The sequence below is a fragment of the Mirounga leonina genome, unplaced genomic scaffold, assembly GCF_011800145.1.
Source record: "Mirounga leonina isolate KUSES-001 unplaced genomic scaffold, KU_Mleo_1.0 Mir_115, whole genome shotgun sequence".
NCBI lineage: Eukaryota > Metazoa > Chordata > Mammalia > Carnivora > Phocidae > Mirounga > Mirounga leonina.
Genome location: NW_023270268.1, coordinates 81,878,883 through 81,895,242, shown reverse-complemented (window position 1 = coordinate 81,895,242; position 16,360 = coordinate 81,878,883). Strand labels below are relative to the sequence as shown.

Genomic DNA, 16,360 nt, shown 5'->3' with positions numbered 1-16,360 from the left:
ACCAAGTAAGTTTTCCATCTTTGTTTAAAAATCTTTCTCAGTCTGTCACACAGCCAGTATCAGCCTAGATTTACAAAACACCAACTAGTTTTAATAACCTAAGACAACTAGGAAAATACCAACTGGCAAACTTACCAAAGACCATAGAATTGGATGTTTAAATTCCTCCATTATGTGCTTCATGTGCCTGGACTCAGCCTTCCTTTTCTTTCTTTCTTTTTTTTTTTTTTAAAGATTTTATTTATTTATTAGACAGAGAGAGAGCACAAGCAGGGGGGAGCAGTGGAGAGAGAGGAAGAAGCAGATGCCCTACTGAGCAGAGAGCCCAACATGGGGCTCAGTCCCAGGACCCTGGGATCATGACCTGAGCCGAAGGCAGACACTTAACCAACTAAGCCACCAGGCACCCTTCAGTTTTCCTTTTCCAACCATTGTCTCCCAGTATGACGTGGCCAGTTAGACATATAGATCCTAGTGCATCCTATCAAGAATGGTGTACCGTTTTCATGTCATGGATATTATACACAAAGGGCATAATTTGAGCTGAAAGTAAGCATACTGGGTTCCAGTAGATAGAGAATATGATCAGTGTTAAATCTGTACATGGGGTGAAAAGCACAGGATATTTTAGATACCGTAGATTTCTTTACTACCCAGGGCAGAGTTGTCTTCTTAAACAGTTAGGAGCCTGAGGACCGGAAAAACTATTGTCAAGGCTGGTGGTCAAAGTGGGAGACTGTAAAGACAGAATCAATCCCAACACCAGCCCAGAGCTGTTTCCACTAGCCCACCCCATGTTCCTTTTGTGTTGGTTATTTAATAAATTCATTTCACAACCCGCAGAGCACAGTAGGAAACAATGCAATTACTGAACCATAGGAACACAGCTGCCAACATCTTGTGGATTCAGAATTGTCCAAACACTTCCATGTGGGGGCGGGATTGATGCAATTTGCTGGTTCAACAGTTGACATTGATAAATTGGAGTTTCATTTCCTCAGCCTTCTGTTGGAGGTGCTAATGAGCATTGAAAGGCTAGAGAAACAGAGGAGGGAGACAAGGGAGAATCTTGCCTGATCTACATACTAAGTAATTGAGCCTGCATGATGTAGACTAGACACCGCTAGGTAATAGGTGGACTTGCTGAAGGCAGTAATAAAGGCCAAATAAAGTTAGCGCCGTGAAATTTTTTTTAATTATTTAAGTTCCACTTGCAGATTGTGTGGGCTGGTATCCTCACTTATTAGAGAGAATGTTTGGTTTTCCTAATATTCTTTTGCATGTTTCCGGAAATATTCTATTTCACGGGGCACTATGCCAAGATTACTTGGCTTCTGGAAAATGAGGGGGTTGGACCAGATGATCTCTGAGGTCCCTTCCATGCTCCATTTTTTTTACTTCCTTGGCAAGAGAATTTGCCCAGAATGAATTGCATTCCCCTACACACATATTTATCCAGGCCTCTGTTTTCCCATTCATTTGCTTCTTCATTCAAAAAAGCATTCGGGATACTTACGATGTGCCAGTTACAGTGCAAGGAACTAGTAATAAAGTGGGAAGTGGGCCAGGGTACTAGGCCCCTTCTCGCATGAGTTTATATTGTAACAGGGAGACAAGGAAGTACGTAGAGCGGGTCAGGGACATGCTGGGAGTACACACGGCAGTATCCAAGCACACAGGAGGGTCCCTAAGCTGGACATTTTCACAGAAAGCTATTTGGAGCATGTAATATTTTAAAATATTTTATTTATTTATTTATTTATTTGATAGAGTGAGAGAGAGAGAGAGCAGTGGGAAGGGGTAGAGGGAGAAGCAGGCTCCCTGCTGAGCAGGGAACCCGACGTGGGGCTCGATCCCAGGACCCTGGGATCATGACCTGAGCCGAAGGCAGACGCTTAACTGACTGAGCCACCCAGGCCCCCTGGAGCATGTAATATTTTAAGTTGCCCCTTGAAATAAGAAGATGAAGATTGGGAGGAAGACGTGTTTGGATGGACTTTTTTCTGTGCCCTTCCCAGGACTTTGTGAGCATCTTTTCTAGAAGGGGATTATAGGAATGTCCTAAAACACAGGAGGCATGGCTTGATGTGGGAACACAAAGTAGGGAGAAAAAAAAAGTGATTTTTGGAGAAGGGATGGCAAAAGGTAACAAAGTGCTGATGCTTTTAAAAGATTAAAAATTGTAAATGACAGTCTTAAAAATATTTATTTTATAATTTCCTCCTTAAATATAGTCTGTGTACTACAATTGAATTCGATCACATCTTTACGAACATCAGCTATTTTAATCAAATTGTTAGAGTTGAAAATCCTTTATACATTGTCTCTTCTCATTTTATACACAGCAGTTACTGTCCAGAAAACTTAATTGCTTTTTTTCCCCCGAATTCAGATAGTTTAATAGCAGAAGTAGCTCTAGAAGTCACCCCACAAAGCCAAACCACCTTCTTTTTTCAAAGGTTAACTCAAGATATTACCTCTTCTAGAAGGCTTTCTCCCATACGCTACTCTTTCCCACTTTGCTAACAAACTCCAACTGTAAACTTTCCCTCATAGTTTTTGCCAAGTTATTTGAAGTCTTACTACACTTCCTGATATTCTTTAGTAATTTATTTTTTCTTCTTTAATCCAACAAATGTCCACTGAACTTTTACACCTAGGGCCTTAGGTACCAAGGAACATTGTTCTTGCACTGAGCAAGCTTGCAGTCTGAGGGAAGATGGATGACATGGTTTTGTAGGATGAACTCTTAAGTTCTTCCTTTGGGATTTAAGTCCCTTGGTGATCTGACCCTATTCTGACTGTCCAGGATTCTCTTGATGAAACTGGGTGTATTGCCAACACAAGACATTGCTGCTTGCACTCCCAGAGTTCCCGCAGAAACGAAACATGTCAGCATAGAGAGGAGGTACAGTGATTTTTGTCTTTTTTGCACCGAAAATCAGTAGGCTGACTGTGGCATACCCTTCTAGCAGAAATATTTCTGTTACTATTTCCACGATTTTTATATTTTCTCATCCTCTTACTCTGTTAATTTATTCAAAGCCAGAAATCAATTTGAATAAAGTGGGTTGGCATGAGTCCTGGCCTTTCAAAATTAACCTCTTATATATATGATTTTGTATCATCTTGAAGTCCAAGCCAGCCATGAATAATCTTTTTCCTTCTCTTCAGCTCTTAGTCAGAAGAGTAGATTTATCTTGGAGAAATGCATTTTGTTAAGCTGTGAGGAGATGCAGTTAGGCATTCTCCAGCTGCAAGTAATTTTAGAGATTATCAGACATTTACTCAATGTTTTTAAAGCCAACTGGATCCATTTTTTTTTGTATGGCATTAATTAATATTAAAGCTGTTCTAAGCAGAATTTCTTTGCAGGTAATCTTGATTTTCTTTATTTTAAATGTGCTTGTTAAGGCCACCTATAAATAAACCAGAGCTCCGAATATTCAGTGTGAAAATAATATGCATAAAAATGCAGATTCAACTTTGAACAACTCCTCTACTAGCTTATAAATGTGTCAGAAATCTACCATATTATATTACCATATTCTATCACCTCTGTTTAGTAGAAACTGTAGAAGTCGAATGTCAGCTGATTGTTGGCATTAGTATGTTGGTCAGGCTGTCCCATAAAGGATTTATGTTTGTACACTTATAGCGCATTTCACCACCTCTGTGGTAAACCAGGGTATCAGAGCACAGGTTGAAGAATTTGGAAACCTTGATCTAATAATCATGACTCCAGTGCTCACTAGCTTTGTGAGTTTCCTCTACTCTTGGTGCCTCTTGGGCAGTCACTTCTCATGAATGCTAAATGAAGTGGTTAGGGAAGTTCTAAGGACTCGTGCACTTTTGAGATGGATGAATGTGAGCAATGGAATGTTTCCATTTTGCACACAGAGAAGGAAAAGCCCTGAAAGATAACTGGAGAGTCACCAGCTCAATAGGAATGGCCAGACTCTTCCAGCTGGCTTGGTGCTCCTCATCCCTTTGGACCTCATGCTGCCCTCACAGCCACCCTGGTAACACCTACGGGATTGTACTTTACTGTTTACAAAGCCTGGTCATTGATGTTTGCTCCTATGTCTGTTAGGATAACATCTAGGTGGGTATTTAAAAGTGTGAGAGTAGTAAAGTCAGTTGGCAAAATCCCATTTTAATAGTCCACCATGCGATCAAAATTGGGGTCCTGTATACCTTTTCTATTGAGTCTTATTTTGGGGAGAAACCAATAATTAAAGTGAAGCAGTGGAAGCCACTCTCCACGGTTCTTCTTCTCAACTACATTTAGAAACAGCTCCTATTAAGAATGAAGAATTTAAGCAGATTCCCCACTCCCTATTTTCCTTTGGATTAATACCATCAAGCTTGTTTGGGGCATGTGTAATTAGCATCTATTGGCTTGCTAGTAACAATGTCTCTTGGTAGCCTCACATTTAGCAATATGATGGGTATGTATTCATTTGTTTAGAATCAAATTACATGTTTTATTTTTTTCAAGATTTTATTTATTTGAGAGAGAGCGAGGATAAGCAGGGAGAGCAGCAGAGGGAGAGGGAGAAGCAGGCTCCCCACTGAGCAGGGAGCCTGATGCAGGACTTGATCCCAGGATCCTGGGATCATGATCTGAGCCGAAGGCAGACGCCTAAATACTGAGCCACCCAGGCACCCCTCAAATTACATTATTTTATGTAAAAACATTCCAAGTAGTGCCTAGGTTCCCAAGTGCCATGTTACCTCCATTTGCAGCTGGACTATAGTACTAGTCTGACCAGCTTGTGTTTGGGGAGTGGGAGTTGGTACTGCAAGGAGGGGGAGGGAAAGAAGGGAGCAGTTTGGAAATTGACAAGAGTCATCTCCCTGGCACCCCGTGTTGCAGCCTCCCTGTCTCTAACTTCTGTCCTCGGAGCCCTGCAGTACTCTGATGCCCTACCATGGTACTTTGTTAATAGACAGATCACTCCGTCCGCTCTGAATCAGAACTCCCATTTGGGCAGGGCAGGTGGTCTCCACTCTCCATTGCAGTGAGAAGGTCGCACTCTGATTGACTGAACACATTTATACTAAGGGGTACATGGTAATTCGAGCCTTAACTCCCAAGAAGCAATTTTCCATTTTCTTTTTGTAATTGTGAAAATGAACATAATTGGTAGAATTTCTGGCAAGAGGAGAGGGAAAAGACAAAAAAATTTGGCCTGAAAGTCTGTCTCCTGGTTCAACTTCCCTTGTCTGCCCCCAGCTTTCCCGGTTTCTTTCATTTCTGGACCCCTTAGTGTTTGAAAGCTTCAGTTACTTGGCCCTCTCCCCGGGCAGTAGCAGAGGGTGTGTTGTGAGGATGAGCTGGAGGAATGGGGAAAACAGATGTGGGGAGTCATCACGATTTACCCCTGTGACATCTGTAAGTTAATTTTGTCTTTTAAGTCATGTACCTGGGTTCAAGGATCAGATCTATAGGCTATGTAACTTTGGGCGATTATTTAATGTCAGAGCGTCCATTTCTTCACACTATCTGGGGGCATCACAAAGATTAATACAGAAACAACCTTTGGCCTGAAGTAGATGCTCAGTAAATGGGTTATTAGGACGCCAGCGGTGGTTAGATAGTGGCATTAGCAATATCTGGAAGGCGCAGCATTGGAGATTTCAGATAAGTGGTTTGTTATTTCAGATGTTGCTATATGAAGGGTGCCTAATGTCAGAGACCCTTCTGACTGTTTTAAATCAATTTCTGGGAACAGAAACCGGTGGTGAAGCTGCATGCCATGCGGGTAGCCCAGGGGTTGGTACCTCCAGATATGTGCAGATGAAGCCAGCTAGGCGGCCCCCAGGAGGGGCGGCTGAGAAGCCCGGGGCAGGATGCTGGAGGAGAGCTCACGCCCAGCCTGAGCAACCCCTGGGACCACACACTTTCTTCGGCAGGCCTTCATCGTCTGTCTGAGGCAAGAATCAATACTAGAAGGAGAAGGTGCCAGATTGTTCATTGCCCAGAGACTGTCTGTAAATCCAACGCCTGCTATTTTCTCTCTAACTGCTCTAAAGAAACTTCCACACACGTCTTTTCCCTGCAACACGGAGACTCACCTCTAGACTTTAAAAGGACTTTGGAAAGGTCTGAAATTACCTTTTGGGTTGTTAGGAGTTGTTATTTCAAGGGAATTAAAGATGTATTCTGTTTTATTCTGCTAAGTTATATCAGCACTCAGAATGTCTTCGTTTCCTTTTTCTTTCCACGTGTTCCTTAGTATGCATGAATTGGAGAGAAATCGTCTGTCTGGAGGGCCTGTGTGTTTGCCTCTGCATGGATCCAGGAGGCATGTGCTTTACACCTGCTCGCTCTGCCTTTCCCTCCACTCAGGAACACAGCACCCTTTTTCTGCCTGGACTCCTGGGAGTCAGAAAGAACAGTAAAGACCATCAGTCTGACCACCTCACTTGGTAGTGAGGACACGGACCAGAGAGGAGAAGTGACGTCCTCCTAGAGAGCATCAGCACCTCGGGAGTATCAGGTGTCTGGCTTCGCATTCGGAACTCTTTGGGGATCCACGGCTTCTCTTCTGTCCTGAGCACTGGCTGCGGGGCTGGAGGGTCCACCCTGCATGCTGCCTGCACTTCTGCAAGCTCCTGACCTGCCTCGCAGGGTCTGTGAAGGGGGAGAAATAGTCAAATGAGCTAGTAAAGTTGGCAAAAAGTGAAGTCTTTTTTAGACAGCTTTAGAATGATTAGAGCCGGGAATTGGGAGCCCCCCCAACAGCGTTCTGTATAGAGTAGATCTTTTGTAAGCACTGATTTATTTTTCTGCTGAAGGCCAGCCTCAGGCAGAATTGGGAAATAGCCAGCTGGATATGATGCAGGGATTTTCAAACCTTCTTTCCCTCTCTTTTAAAGCTGCAGTACTCTTACTTCAAATAGAGGCGGCAGAGGAGGCCCCATATGTAAAACAAAAAAAGGTGGCTGAAGTAGGGATGGGAGGCCCAGGTTCTGCCCTTGGGGTGCAGGGAACTTCCTTACATTGCTCAACACCCCCAACCTCCAAGTCCTTCAGGACTGCGAGGGAGGCCTGCCCCCACCTCTCTTTGTATCCTTTTTTCCCTTTCCCTTGTCTATGCTGCTTTCCCTTAGATGTCCCCTCCCTCTTCGGAAGCCCAGAGGCCTCTGGCACTGGCACTCTCCAGACACGCTCAGCTCTCCAGGAAAACTGAGTCACTTGTATTCTAGTGGCAGACCGGGGCAGCTCTGTCGTCCCCGGGAGCATTTCCTTTGGCACTGCTGGAGTCTAGCAGAACAGTTCCATCCCGGCCTCTCTGAGTTTTAGTTCCTTGAGAACTGGCTGAGTAATTGACATGCAAGGGAATTGTATTGAGGGACTTGGTAATGGTTCCTTTCTTAGGAACAGCAGTCTGACTTCTGTGCCTGTTGAGTACTAGTCTAAACATTTATGTAACAATGCAGTTACAGAATAAGGAGCATTCCTTAAAATCCTCGCATGCTGCCGAATTGCGTTCCAGAAGTGACAGGGCTTGTGTGCTGATCACTCAAAACCTATTTGACTTTGTGACCAGGGCATTCACAAAAGCAATAACAATACTGAAAAATAAATAGCACTCCAATATAGGACTCTACCTTGAAAAGAAAAAGGTTGAAGGCTTGACAAAGAGCATTTTAGGGGAAAAAAAAAAAAGTTGTTGAATTTTGGAGACAAAGATAAAATGCCCTGAAATCATAAATAGAAAAGAAAAGCATTTCCATGACAGATCACATTCCAGCCTGAGTGAAGAGGAATGTGAGTATCATTCTCTCTGCTGGATGCTACATTCTGCTGTTGTTTGAGCATGTTTTGTTTAGTGGCTATTCCTTGGTTGTACAAAATATTAACATTCTTGGAAAATTGCGTATGAACCTAACACTACTTTCATTGTGCAGACATAATGTGAGTCCTGTACAAGCTAGTTCATGTTACAGTGACACATTCTGTATCCAGACAGACTGTTCTAGGGCTCAGGAGCTCACCCCTCTGCAGTGAACTCAAGGACAGAGGTGGTGAATAAGGCTCCACCCCTGTCCTCAAAAACCTCATGATCTTGTGTGAGACACGGAAATGAACTCAAAGAGCTGCAATGCCAGTCACACCGTAAATCTCATGAAATTTTATATCAGGTGAATCAAAAGGCTGTGCAAAGAGAGGAAAGAATATGTCTGTGGGGATGGGGGGGGGTGAGGAGGCAAAAGCTCATAGAAGGAGTAGAAGTGGCAGGATTTCACCAGGCAAAGATAGAGGGCAAAAAGAAGAGAATGAGCAAAGCCTTGGGAGCCGGAAAGCACAGGACATACGGGGGGAATGGAATGGTTTGGGGGCTTCACTTTGGGGCTGGAGCCACGAGGAACATAAGGGAACAGTAGGAGGAGGTTGAAATAGAGCCTGGCCTCTGAATGTCGGAGGCCTTGACAGGGACGGGAGCACCATCAAAGAATTTTGAGCAGGTGAATGATATGCTTAGAGCTGTCCTGTAAGAAGCTCCTTTTGGCAGGTTATGCTGCATGATGGTGCTGGGGAGTAGGATCCAATTAAGAAGTAGTCCCTGTGAGAGATGTGAGGGCCTGAGCTGCACAGTGACAATGACACACAGTGGCAGTGGGGTGTATGGGGAGGGCACAATGCAAGACATTTTAGAGCAGAATCTCAAGCATTGATCAACTGAGTGGATGGTATAGGGCTTTAGTACCTCTCCAGTGATGACATTTACTGTTATCATAATGATAGCTAGTGTGGAGCCTGATTTTGGAATGTTGGAGAGCTCTTGCTGAGGGCCGGCAGGGGCTAGGGCATACCTGGGTTCTGTGACAGGTTAATACTGAAGTGTGAGCAAAGCTCATGCCCCTCAGGTTACTGCTGGGTGATCCATGCCAGCTTCTGGTGTTCCCTGTATTGAGACCTGCCCGGAGCCCCAGTCCCTGCTCATGTTCTGACCATAGACCCATGCATTTTTAGATTTGAAAGACCTTAGAGATCATTTTTTTTTTAAGATTTTATTTATTTATTTGACAGAGAGAGAGATAGCGAGAGCAGGAACACAAGCAGGGGGAGTGGGAGAGGGAGAAGCAGGCTTCCTGCTGAGCAGGGAGCCTGATGCGGGTCTCGATCCCAGGACCCTGGGATCATGACCTGAGCCGAAGGCAGACGCTTAACGGCTGAGCCACGCAGGCGCCCCCTTAGAGATCATTTTTAAAACCTTTGCTGGTTGGAAAACTATGGCCCAGAAAGGTCAAGTGTGTATCCAGAGTAGGTCAGAGGCCAAACCCAGAATAGAACCTAGGACTGTCACTCACTAATTTTTAGAAAACCTCTTAAGTAATGGCTGTGTATTAGCATTTTCCAGGGAAACAGAAACCAATAGAATATAAAAGGAGATTTATTATGAGGAATTGGCTCATGCAATTATGGAGGCTGAGAAGCCCCACTAACTGTCACCTACAAGCTGGCGGCCCAGGAAAGCTGGTGGTGTGATTTGGCAATTTGCTTTGAAGGCCTGAGAACGAGGAGGAGTCTATGATGTAAACCCTAGTTCGAGGATGGGAAAAGATACAATGAGATGCCTCAGCTTGAGCAGTAGGCAGAGAAAAGGGGCAAATTCCTCCCTCCTCTACCGTTTTTTTTTTTTTTTTTTTTTTTGTCCATGCCCACCCACACTGGAAGAGGCAATCTACTTTAGTGAGCCCAGTTCAAATGCTAATCTCATCTAGAAATGCCCTCACAGACACACACAGAAACACTCAACCAGAAATCTGGGCATTCCATGATGTTCTCAGGTTGACAAGGCAAATTTATTGTCCTATGCTGTTTGGAATTGTTTATCATGATACTTTTTTTTTTTTTTAAGATTTTATTTATTTATTTGACAGAGACAGAGACAGCGAGAGCAGAAACACAAGCAGGGGGAGTGGGAGAGGGAGAAGCAGGCTTCCTGCTGAGCCGGGAGCCCGATGTGGGACTCGATCCCAGGACCCTGGGATCGTGACCTGAGCCGAAGGCAGTCGCTCAACCAACTGAGCCACCCAGGCGCCCATGATACTTTGTTCTTACAGAGGATTTTCTAACTTTTCAAAGTTTTAATTTACCTGTTTCTTTTTTGACCCTCATTTGGCCTCATTGGTGAACAGAGATTGTTCCTTTCACAAGTGAGCAAGGTGTGACAGGTAATGACATTCCCCATCACTTGGGGAATTAATGGAAGATCCAGAACTAGAGCCTAGGTTTCTTATGATTCCCTTCTCTTTCCCACAGTTGGATTGTAGATTCTGTGGCTGTGCTAAACCACTGGTTCTCAAAGTGTGGTCCTGGACAACAGCTTCAGAATCACTTGCGAGCTTCCTAGAAATGCAAATTCTTGAGCCCTGCACTAGACCAATGAAGCAGGAACTCTGGGGGCCAAGGTCCAGCAATCTATGTCTTAATAACTTCTCCAGATGATTCTCTATGCTGGTTAGAAAACCACTGTAGTGGGCGCCTAGGTGGCTCAGTTGGCTAAGTGTCTGTCTTCAGCTCAGGTCATGATTCCAGGATCCCTTGGGATCGAGTCCCGCATTGGACTCCCTACTTTCGAGGAGCCTGCTTCTCCCTCTCCCTCTGCCTGCCACTCCCCCTGCTTGTGCTTGCTCGCTCGCTCTCTGTCAAATAAATAAAAAATCTTTAAAAGGAAAAAGAAAACCACTGTGGTAACAAGACAGAATCTATTCAGTATCTGTGATTTCACTATCTTCTGCTTGTATATCAAAGTCATCAGAGAACAGAAAAGATGGTATTAAGCTAAAACTGACCATAAAAATTAGTACATCTGTCTTTTTCTCTTCCATTTCCCTCCCACCCGCCCTACCTAGTCCCTTCCTCCATCATCCTACCAACCAAGTACATTGTGGTAACTTTTCATTTAAAGTGTATTCTGTTCCTTACAAAGCTGCCAGAGTTTATCATGAGCTTTCATTCATTCAACCCACCTTACCTGACACTTACAAAGCATGGGGAAACGAATCAAAAGAAAAGAACAAGGAGGGAGGGAGATGGTTGAATAGATAGACAAATACTGTTATATTTCTTTTTTAAAAAGTGTCACATGCTCAACTAAGACCAATGTTCTTTATTGACCTAGAGAAGTGTGAACATATGCAATTTTAAAGAGAAAATTCCATTTTCTCAACGTCTGCAAAACCGTATTGAAAGCTTTTTGAAACTTTGTCTCCACCAAGCCTCATAATAGCCTTGTGAAAGAAGTGGTAGTATCCTCATTAAAAAAAAAAAAAAAATGAGGAAACTATAAAGTTTCAGAAAGTCAAGTAACTTACCCGAGTGTCATATAGCTAATAAATCATGAAGCAAGTGTTCACATTCAAGTTTTCTGTATCCTAAATTCATAATCTCTCTGTCACGTCAGCCACATTATCTCTTAGGCATCTTTCTTTTCCATGTGCCTTTTTCACCCCAAAGCTAAGGAATTTTGTCAGTGGATGTGTGACATCCCACCACTTGAACAGGCTTGCCGCAAACAGCATGTGGGCATTTTGGGTTCATCAGTGAGTAGTACTGTTCTGAAACCCAAATCCATTTATGACTCACTTTGAAATCATCTCAGTAAAATCAAGTGTGAATTAAAAATTATATCCAATCTATCCAATCTTCAGGCCTTTTTCTTCTTACTTTTTTGGTTGGAGTCAGTCCAATAACTGTTTAAAAAAAAAAAAAATGAAAGAAAGAAAATTAGGAAAGCCCGACCTCTAGTGGAAACACTGCAAACTTCCTGTGGTTTTGCTGGAGGGCTTCTGCAGACCACCTCCTCCTCATGTTTAAAATGGAATTCTGGAATTTCTGATCTGAAAGCTCCTCTCCGGATAAGACTTGGGTCTGTGCACAAAGACCATTTTTGTCACTACCTTAAAAATGGGGTTTCTGCATCTCAAATTCACACTATACTTGGGTTTGAGTCTTTTAATGACCTTTCTCAAGCAAGCACCATCTCTTAAAAAGAATTCTTGTCGTTTAGTCTTTTTCCCACTTAACTATAAATCCTAATCTGACTGGATTTTTGGAAGGGACACTGTATGAATATGAGTGTCTGTGTTTAATCCATTGTTTCTAAATTTGCCTTCGGGACAGTTGATAGCTTTGGAAATTGTACACTTCTATTCAAACTGTGTAATCTTTGGTTTCAGGGACTGAGCTATAATTGTGCCCATCACCACAGGTTTTATTGCTTGGCTGCCAAGTCAGACCCACAGCCGATATTCACTGACCCACCTATGTGCTCCCAAGTGAGGAGTGGCGTGTGCCAAGAGCGCTTAAGGATTCTCAGTTGATTACACAATTGCTTTGTCTAAGTTTATGACTGAAGTAGAGGGCAAAAATCAGCCACTATCTGATAGGTGGAGAGAGATCAAGGGCGTGAAAAAAGAAACTGGAAGAAATCTAGCAAAAAAACAGATCTTTTTCATTCAAAGCAAAATGAACAAGTGGGGGGTTGCAGATATTAACAAACCCCCCAGACATGAGGAATGAGAGATGTCCTATCTTTCCTGAATCTCAAATACTGTCATGTTTCCAAAAGTTTCATCAAAGTTATGTCTTTCTTGATTTGAAGAATAGGTAACCTCAGCTCTTAAAGATTTTGGATTACTGGGACAGCAAACCCCTTCCTCTGACTTGACAGCTTTGCCTTTCTTGAGTCCATGCAATTAAACTCCTGCTTTGAAATTGAGGGAGGGAGCAGACAGTCTCAATTTTTAAAAGCATTTCAACATTGCTAGTTTAAAACACGTATGTATCCTTGGAGATTATGTTTCAGTCCTGAGTGGGGCCTGGGGACCCATATTTTTCACAAACTCCTGGTTAGAGACCCACATATGGGGTGGAGAGAGCCCTGGATTGAGGATCAGGATTTTAAATTAATTCCTAGCACCTGTGGCAGATGTCCTCCTTGTCACCTTGGCCTTTTGGGCTTCAGCAACCTGATCTGTCCCCTGACAGTTGGAGTATGTAACCTTGAAAGTTCGATCTGGTTCTAGTCATCGATGATTCATTCATTCTTTGTGTGGGGTACACACATACAACTTAAACTTCGTCCCCAGGAGTCCAAGAGTCCAAACAATAATCTTCAACACTATAAAATTAAAAAAAAAAAAAAAAGAGCCCTCTTATTTCTCCCTTAATAGCCACCGTGTGAGTCCACAATTCCTGGCTAGAATATTGAATCACCCTTTTCAACCCCATACCACTGACCCTTGCCCCATTTTTTGATGGTTGGAAGACGAGTAGAAGTAAAGAAAAAAGCCATCTCTCAAAATATCACTTTCCCACTTCATCATTAAGAGATTCACTTTTTGACTTTTCTCTTTGACTTTCCCTTCTTTATTGTGTGGGCGTGGATTTAGAAACACTGCAACAATTTGACCCCCGTTCAAATGATCTACTTACGCTTTTAAACTGCAGATTTCAACCTCCGCTCAGGGCTTTGACTGGTTGTTTTTTAAGTCTGGCTTCTTTTGATGTGAACGTTTCCCAGCTCGAACAATAAAGTATGTTTTTACCCGGATGCTGAAAGTAATTACCAGGTAGACAATTGTGGCTCTGAAGTAGATTCTGCTCTTTATTAGTCTGTCACACTGTCAGTACTTTTATTCTATGTCTGTTTTGCTTGGAAATTCTTATTTGATCCCCTAATCCTTTCTTAAATTATAGGTATGGGTGTAGTTGTACCAATCTGAACTTTGGTGTGGAACATTCTGCTTTTATATAACGGGAGAACTTTTAAGACTTGTTAACGGAGTTATTTTTTGAAATAGCAGATTTTTAGGATGTTACTACTTGGTTGTTTGGAAACTTGATTGAGGGTATTCATATTTGAAGTAAGATTTATTTAAATGAAGATAAAGACAATGTAGGCAAGGGGTCATGATTAATGTATTAGGCATTACAGCAACGAGCCATATGGAAAATTGATTAATAGCTATTGACTTGACACTTAAAGCCGAGTTATCTACTAGGAATGATCTATGTTTATTTTGCTGGTGTAGATAAAGAAAGAGGGCATGTCATCAATAACCCAGCCGGTGTAGGCATAACTAAGACCTCTGGGTTTATCATCTGTCGATTGCCCCTAGCAGAGCAGGCTTTACATTTTGAGCCCTTTCTTGACCTTCCTGCCCGCCCTGCAACAAACCAATTAGTAACCTGGTAAGGAATCCAAATGACCCAACTTTCCTTCCTTGAAGATTATGGAGGGTGGTCGGACTAGTTTTCATTCTAATTTAGGCCAAAGAGCCATGCAGATATTTTGTGCAATTATATTGCCCAGCCACTTGGCTGCCAAGAGGCTCAGTTCTCATGTCTACGCAATGAGAACTCTAATTCTCTTCCCAGAATGACTGCTGGGAACAATGAGAAAATGACTGGGGCCATTCTTTGGCATTCATACAGTGCATACAGTGTAAATCAGTATTTGTTTTGATTTTATTGATTGAAGCCAGGTTAAAAATCAATTTCCTTTTTATTAATAACCTTGTCTCCTAAAATCTTTTGGTGTACTTCTTATTTGTAGTCAGAATCCGTTTTCAGAAAGAGCAGTGCCTTAACCTCATAACATCAAGGACTATTTCCTCTACCTTCTCTATACCCCCTATTCCTGCCACCTGAAGCTTTATTCAGGGAAGCTGGGCCTTGCAGCAAGGTCTTCAGTATACTTTGAGAATCAGTTGTCCATCACATTACTTGTCCAGACAAAGCATCTTTTAGTCTTGGCTCAACCTAGATGGAGCCTGTGAGCTCTTGAATTACCAACAGATTTTCTCTGGGAAACCAAAAAGGCAAAGTTACAAATCCCTGGGTGGTAGCTTGAATTACAGCCCTCCCCCTCCCCAGGGGGGTTGCTTGTAATATAGTCTTATCAAATCTTAGCCCCTTGCTAAGCCTGTTTTAGGACTTTTAGACCCTGGGCCCCAGCTAGAAATACTAGGTAGATGAATAGGGTGTGGGTGCCATCTCCTGGCAGTCATTAGAAATTGCTTGGTGAGACAATCCATTTATTTATGGGGTCTGTTCTTGTGCGTCAAGGGAAAAATGCACTATTATCATTTTTTAAAAAGTAGATATTAGACTTTGATCATAGATCACACTGTAATTACATAGTAGCTTTTCTTCTAATTTCTGGCTATGATTGTTGGCTAAAAACTGGTGCTTTGGAAAATGTCTTAGACTTAAATTATTCTTGGAGAATAAGAGATGCCTTTGTATAGATACCATAAAGTTAGTGTATGGTCAGCTCATTCACAGGGTCCTAGCTTCCCCCTGCCATCTCTTCTGCGGATGTAATAGGATTCCTTTGCATGCAGTTATAGTGGCTCTGGAGTCTTTCATTGTGTCTGGAAATGACAATGTCAAATTGGCTCTATCAGTCTAAGCATATCACCCTACGATTTTCATCCTGGAAGAGTCTAATAAACTCCATCTTTAGGCTCTACCATCTCTTTATTCATTCAACTGACATTTGTTGAACTTCTGTTGTGTAGGGTTAGGAGATACCCCGGTCATCAGACAGAGGGACACTGACAGGACAACAGATAATTGATAGTTGGTCTAAGCACTACACTAAAGAAAGTGTGGACAAAGGTCATTGAACGGAGAGACTAAATATGTCATTAGCAATTTTTTCCATACAATTTAGAGGAACAGAGGCAGAATAACCCCAGGTGGAGGCTAAAAGAGAAACGTTATTTTGGTTTGTGAATTTGGTTTGACCTTTTACATATGAATAAGGCTGGTGCACTTGAACAAAGCTCCATTCTGAAGACTGGTTCCTGCAGTAAACTGGGAAGCCAGGCTTTTTCTCTTCAAACCTTACTCCCCATTGTTTTCTTTGTAGTTTGAGGAAGAAATGCCTATTCCAAAGTAACATATAAATTTTCATCTTTCCAGAGTTTTCCAGAATTAGAAGAGGTTTTAGAATGTCCTTTGGGAAATGAAAATTGGAATATCAACAAAGCAGTAAATGAATAGGCAAGGTACTAACTGTAAATGCAGTGGAAAACAGGCTTGCCGAGTGAAGAAGGATGATGAACTCTTTCTGAGAATTATGCTCAGATACAGTTTTATAAGCCACATATACTAGATCTATACCTTGATTGTGGGAAAGAACAAGTAATTATCATTCGCTTATGCTTATCATTAGCTTATGCCTCTGTTCTCATGGCCAATTAGACATCTGACGTGTTGTAATTTCACCCAGAATTATCAGAGATGAGCCTGTCTAGCACTGCTACACATGCACACACGCACTCACACACACATGCAGGCACGCACACACGCACACAGGCATGCACGCAC

The 16,360-nt window shown here is 42.5% G+C and overlaps 1 protein-coding gene across 3 annotated transcripts in view; it reads left to right on the top strand.

Annotated features, from left to right (window-relative positions):
* MB21D2 (Mab-21 domain containing 2) overlaps nucleotides 1-16,360 on the top strand; it is a 118,282-nt gene that overhangs the window by 85,671 nt on the left and 16,251 nt on the right. Inside the window, exon 2 of one of the 3 annotated variants that reach the window (XM_034999830.1) lies at nucleotides 6,356-6,506. The exons of the other annotated variants lie outside the window; for them this stretch is intronic. The gene's annotated coding sequence lies outside the window, so the exon portion shown is untranslated. The remainder of the gene's footprint in view (nucleotides 1-6,355; nucleotides 6,507-16,360) is intronic. 3 annotated transcript variants of the gene reach the window in all.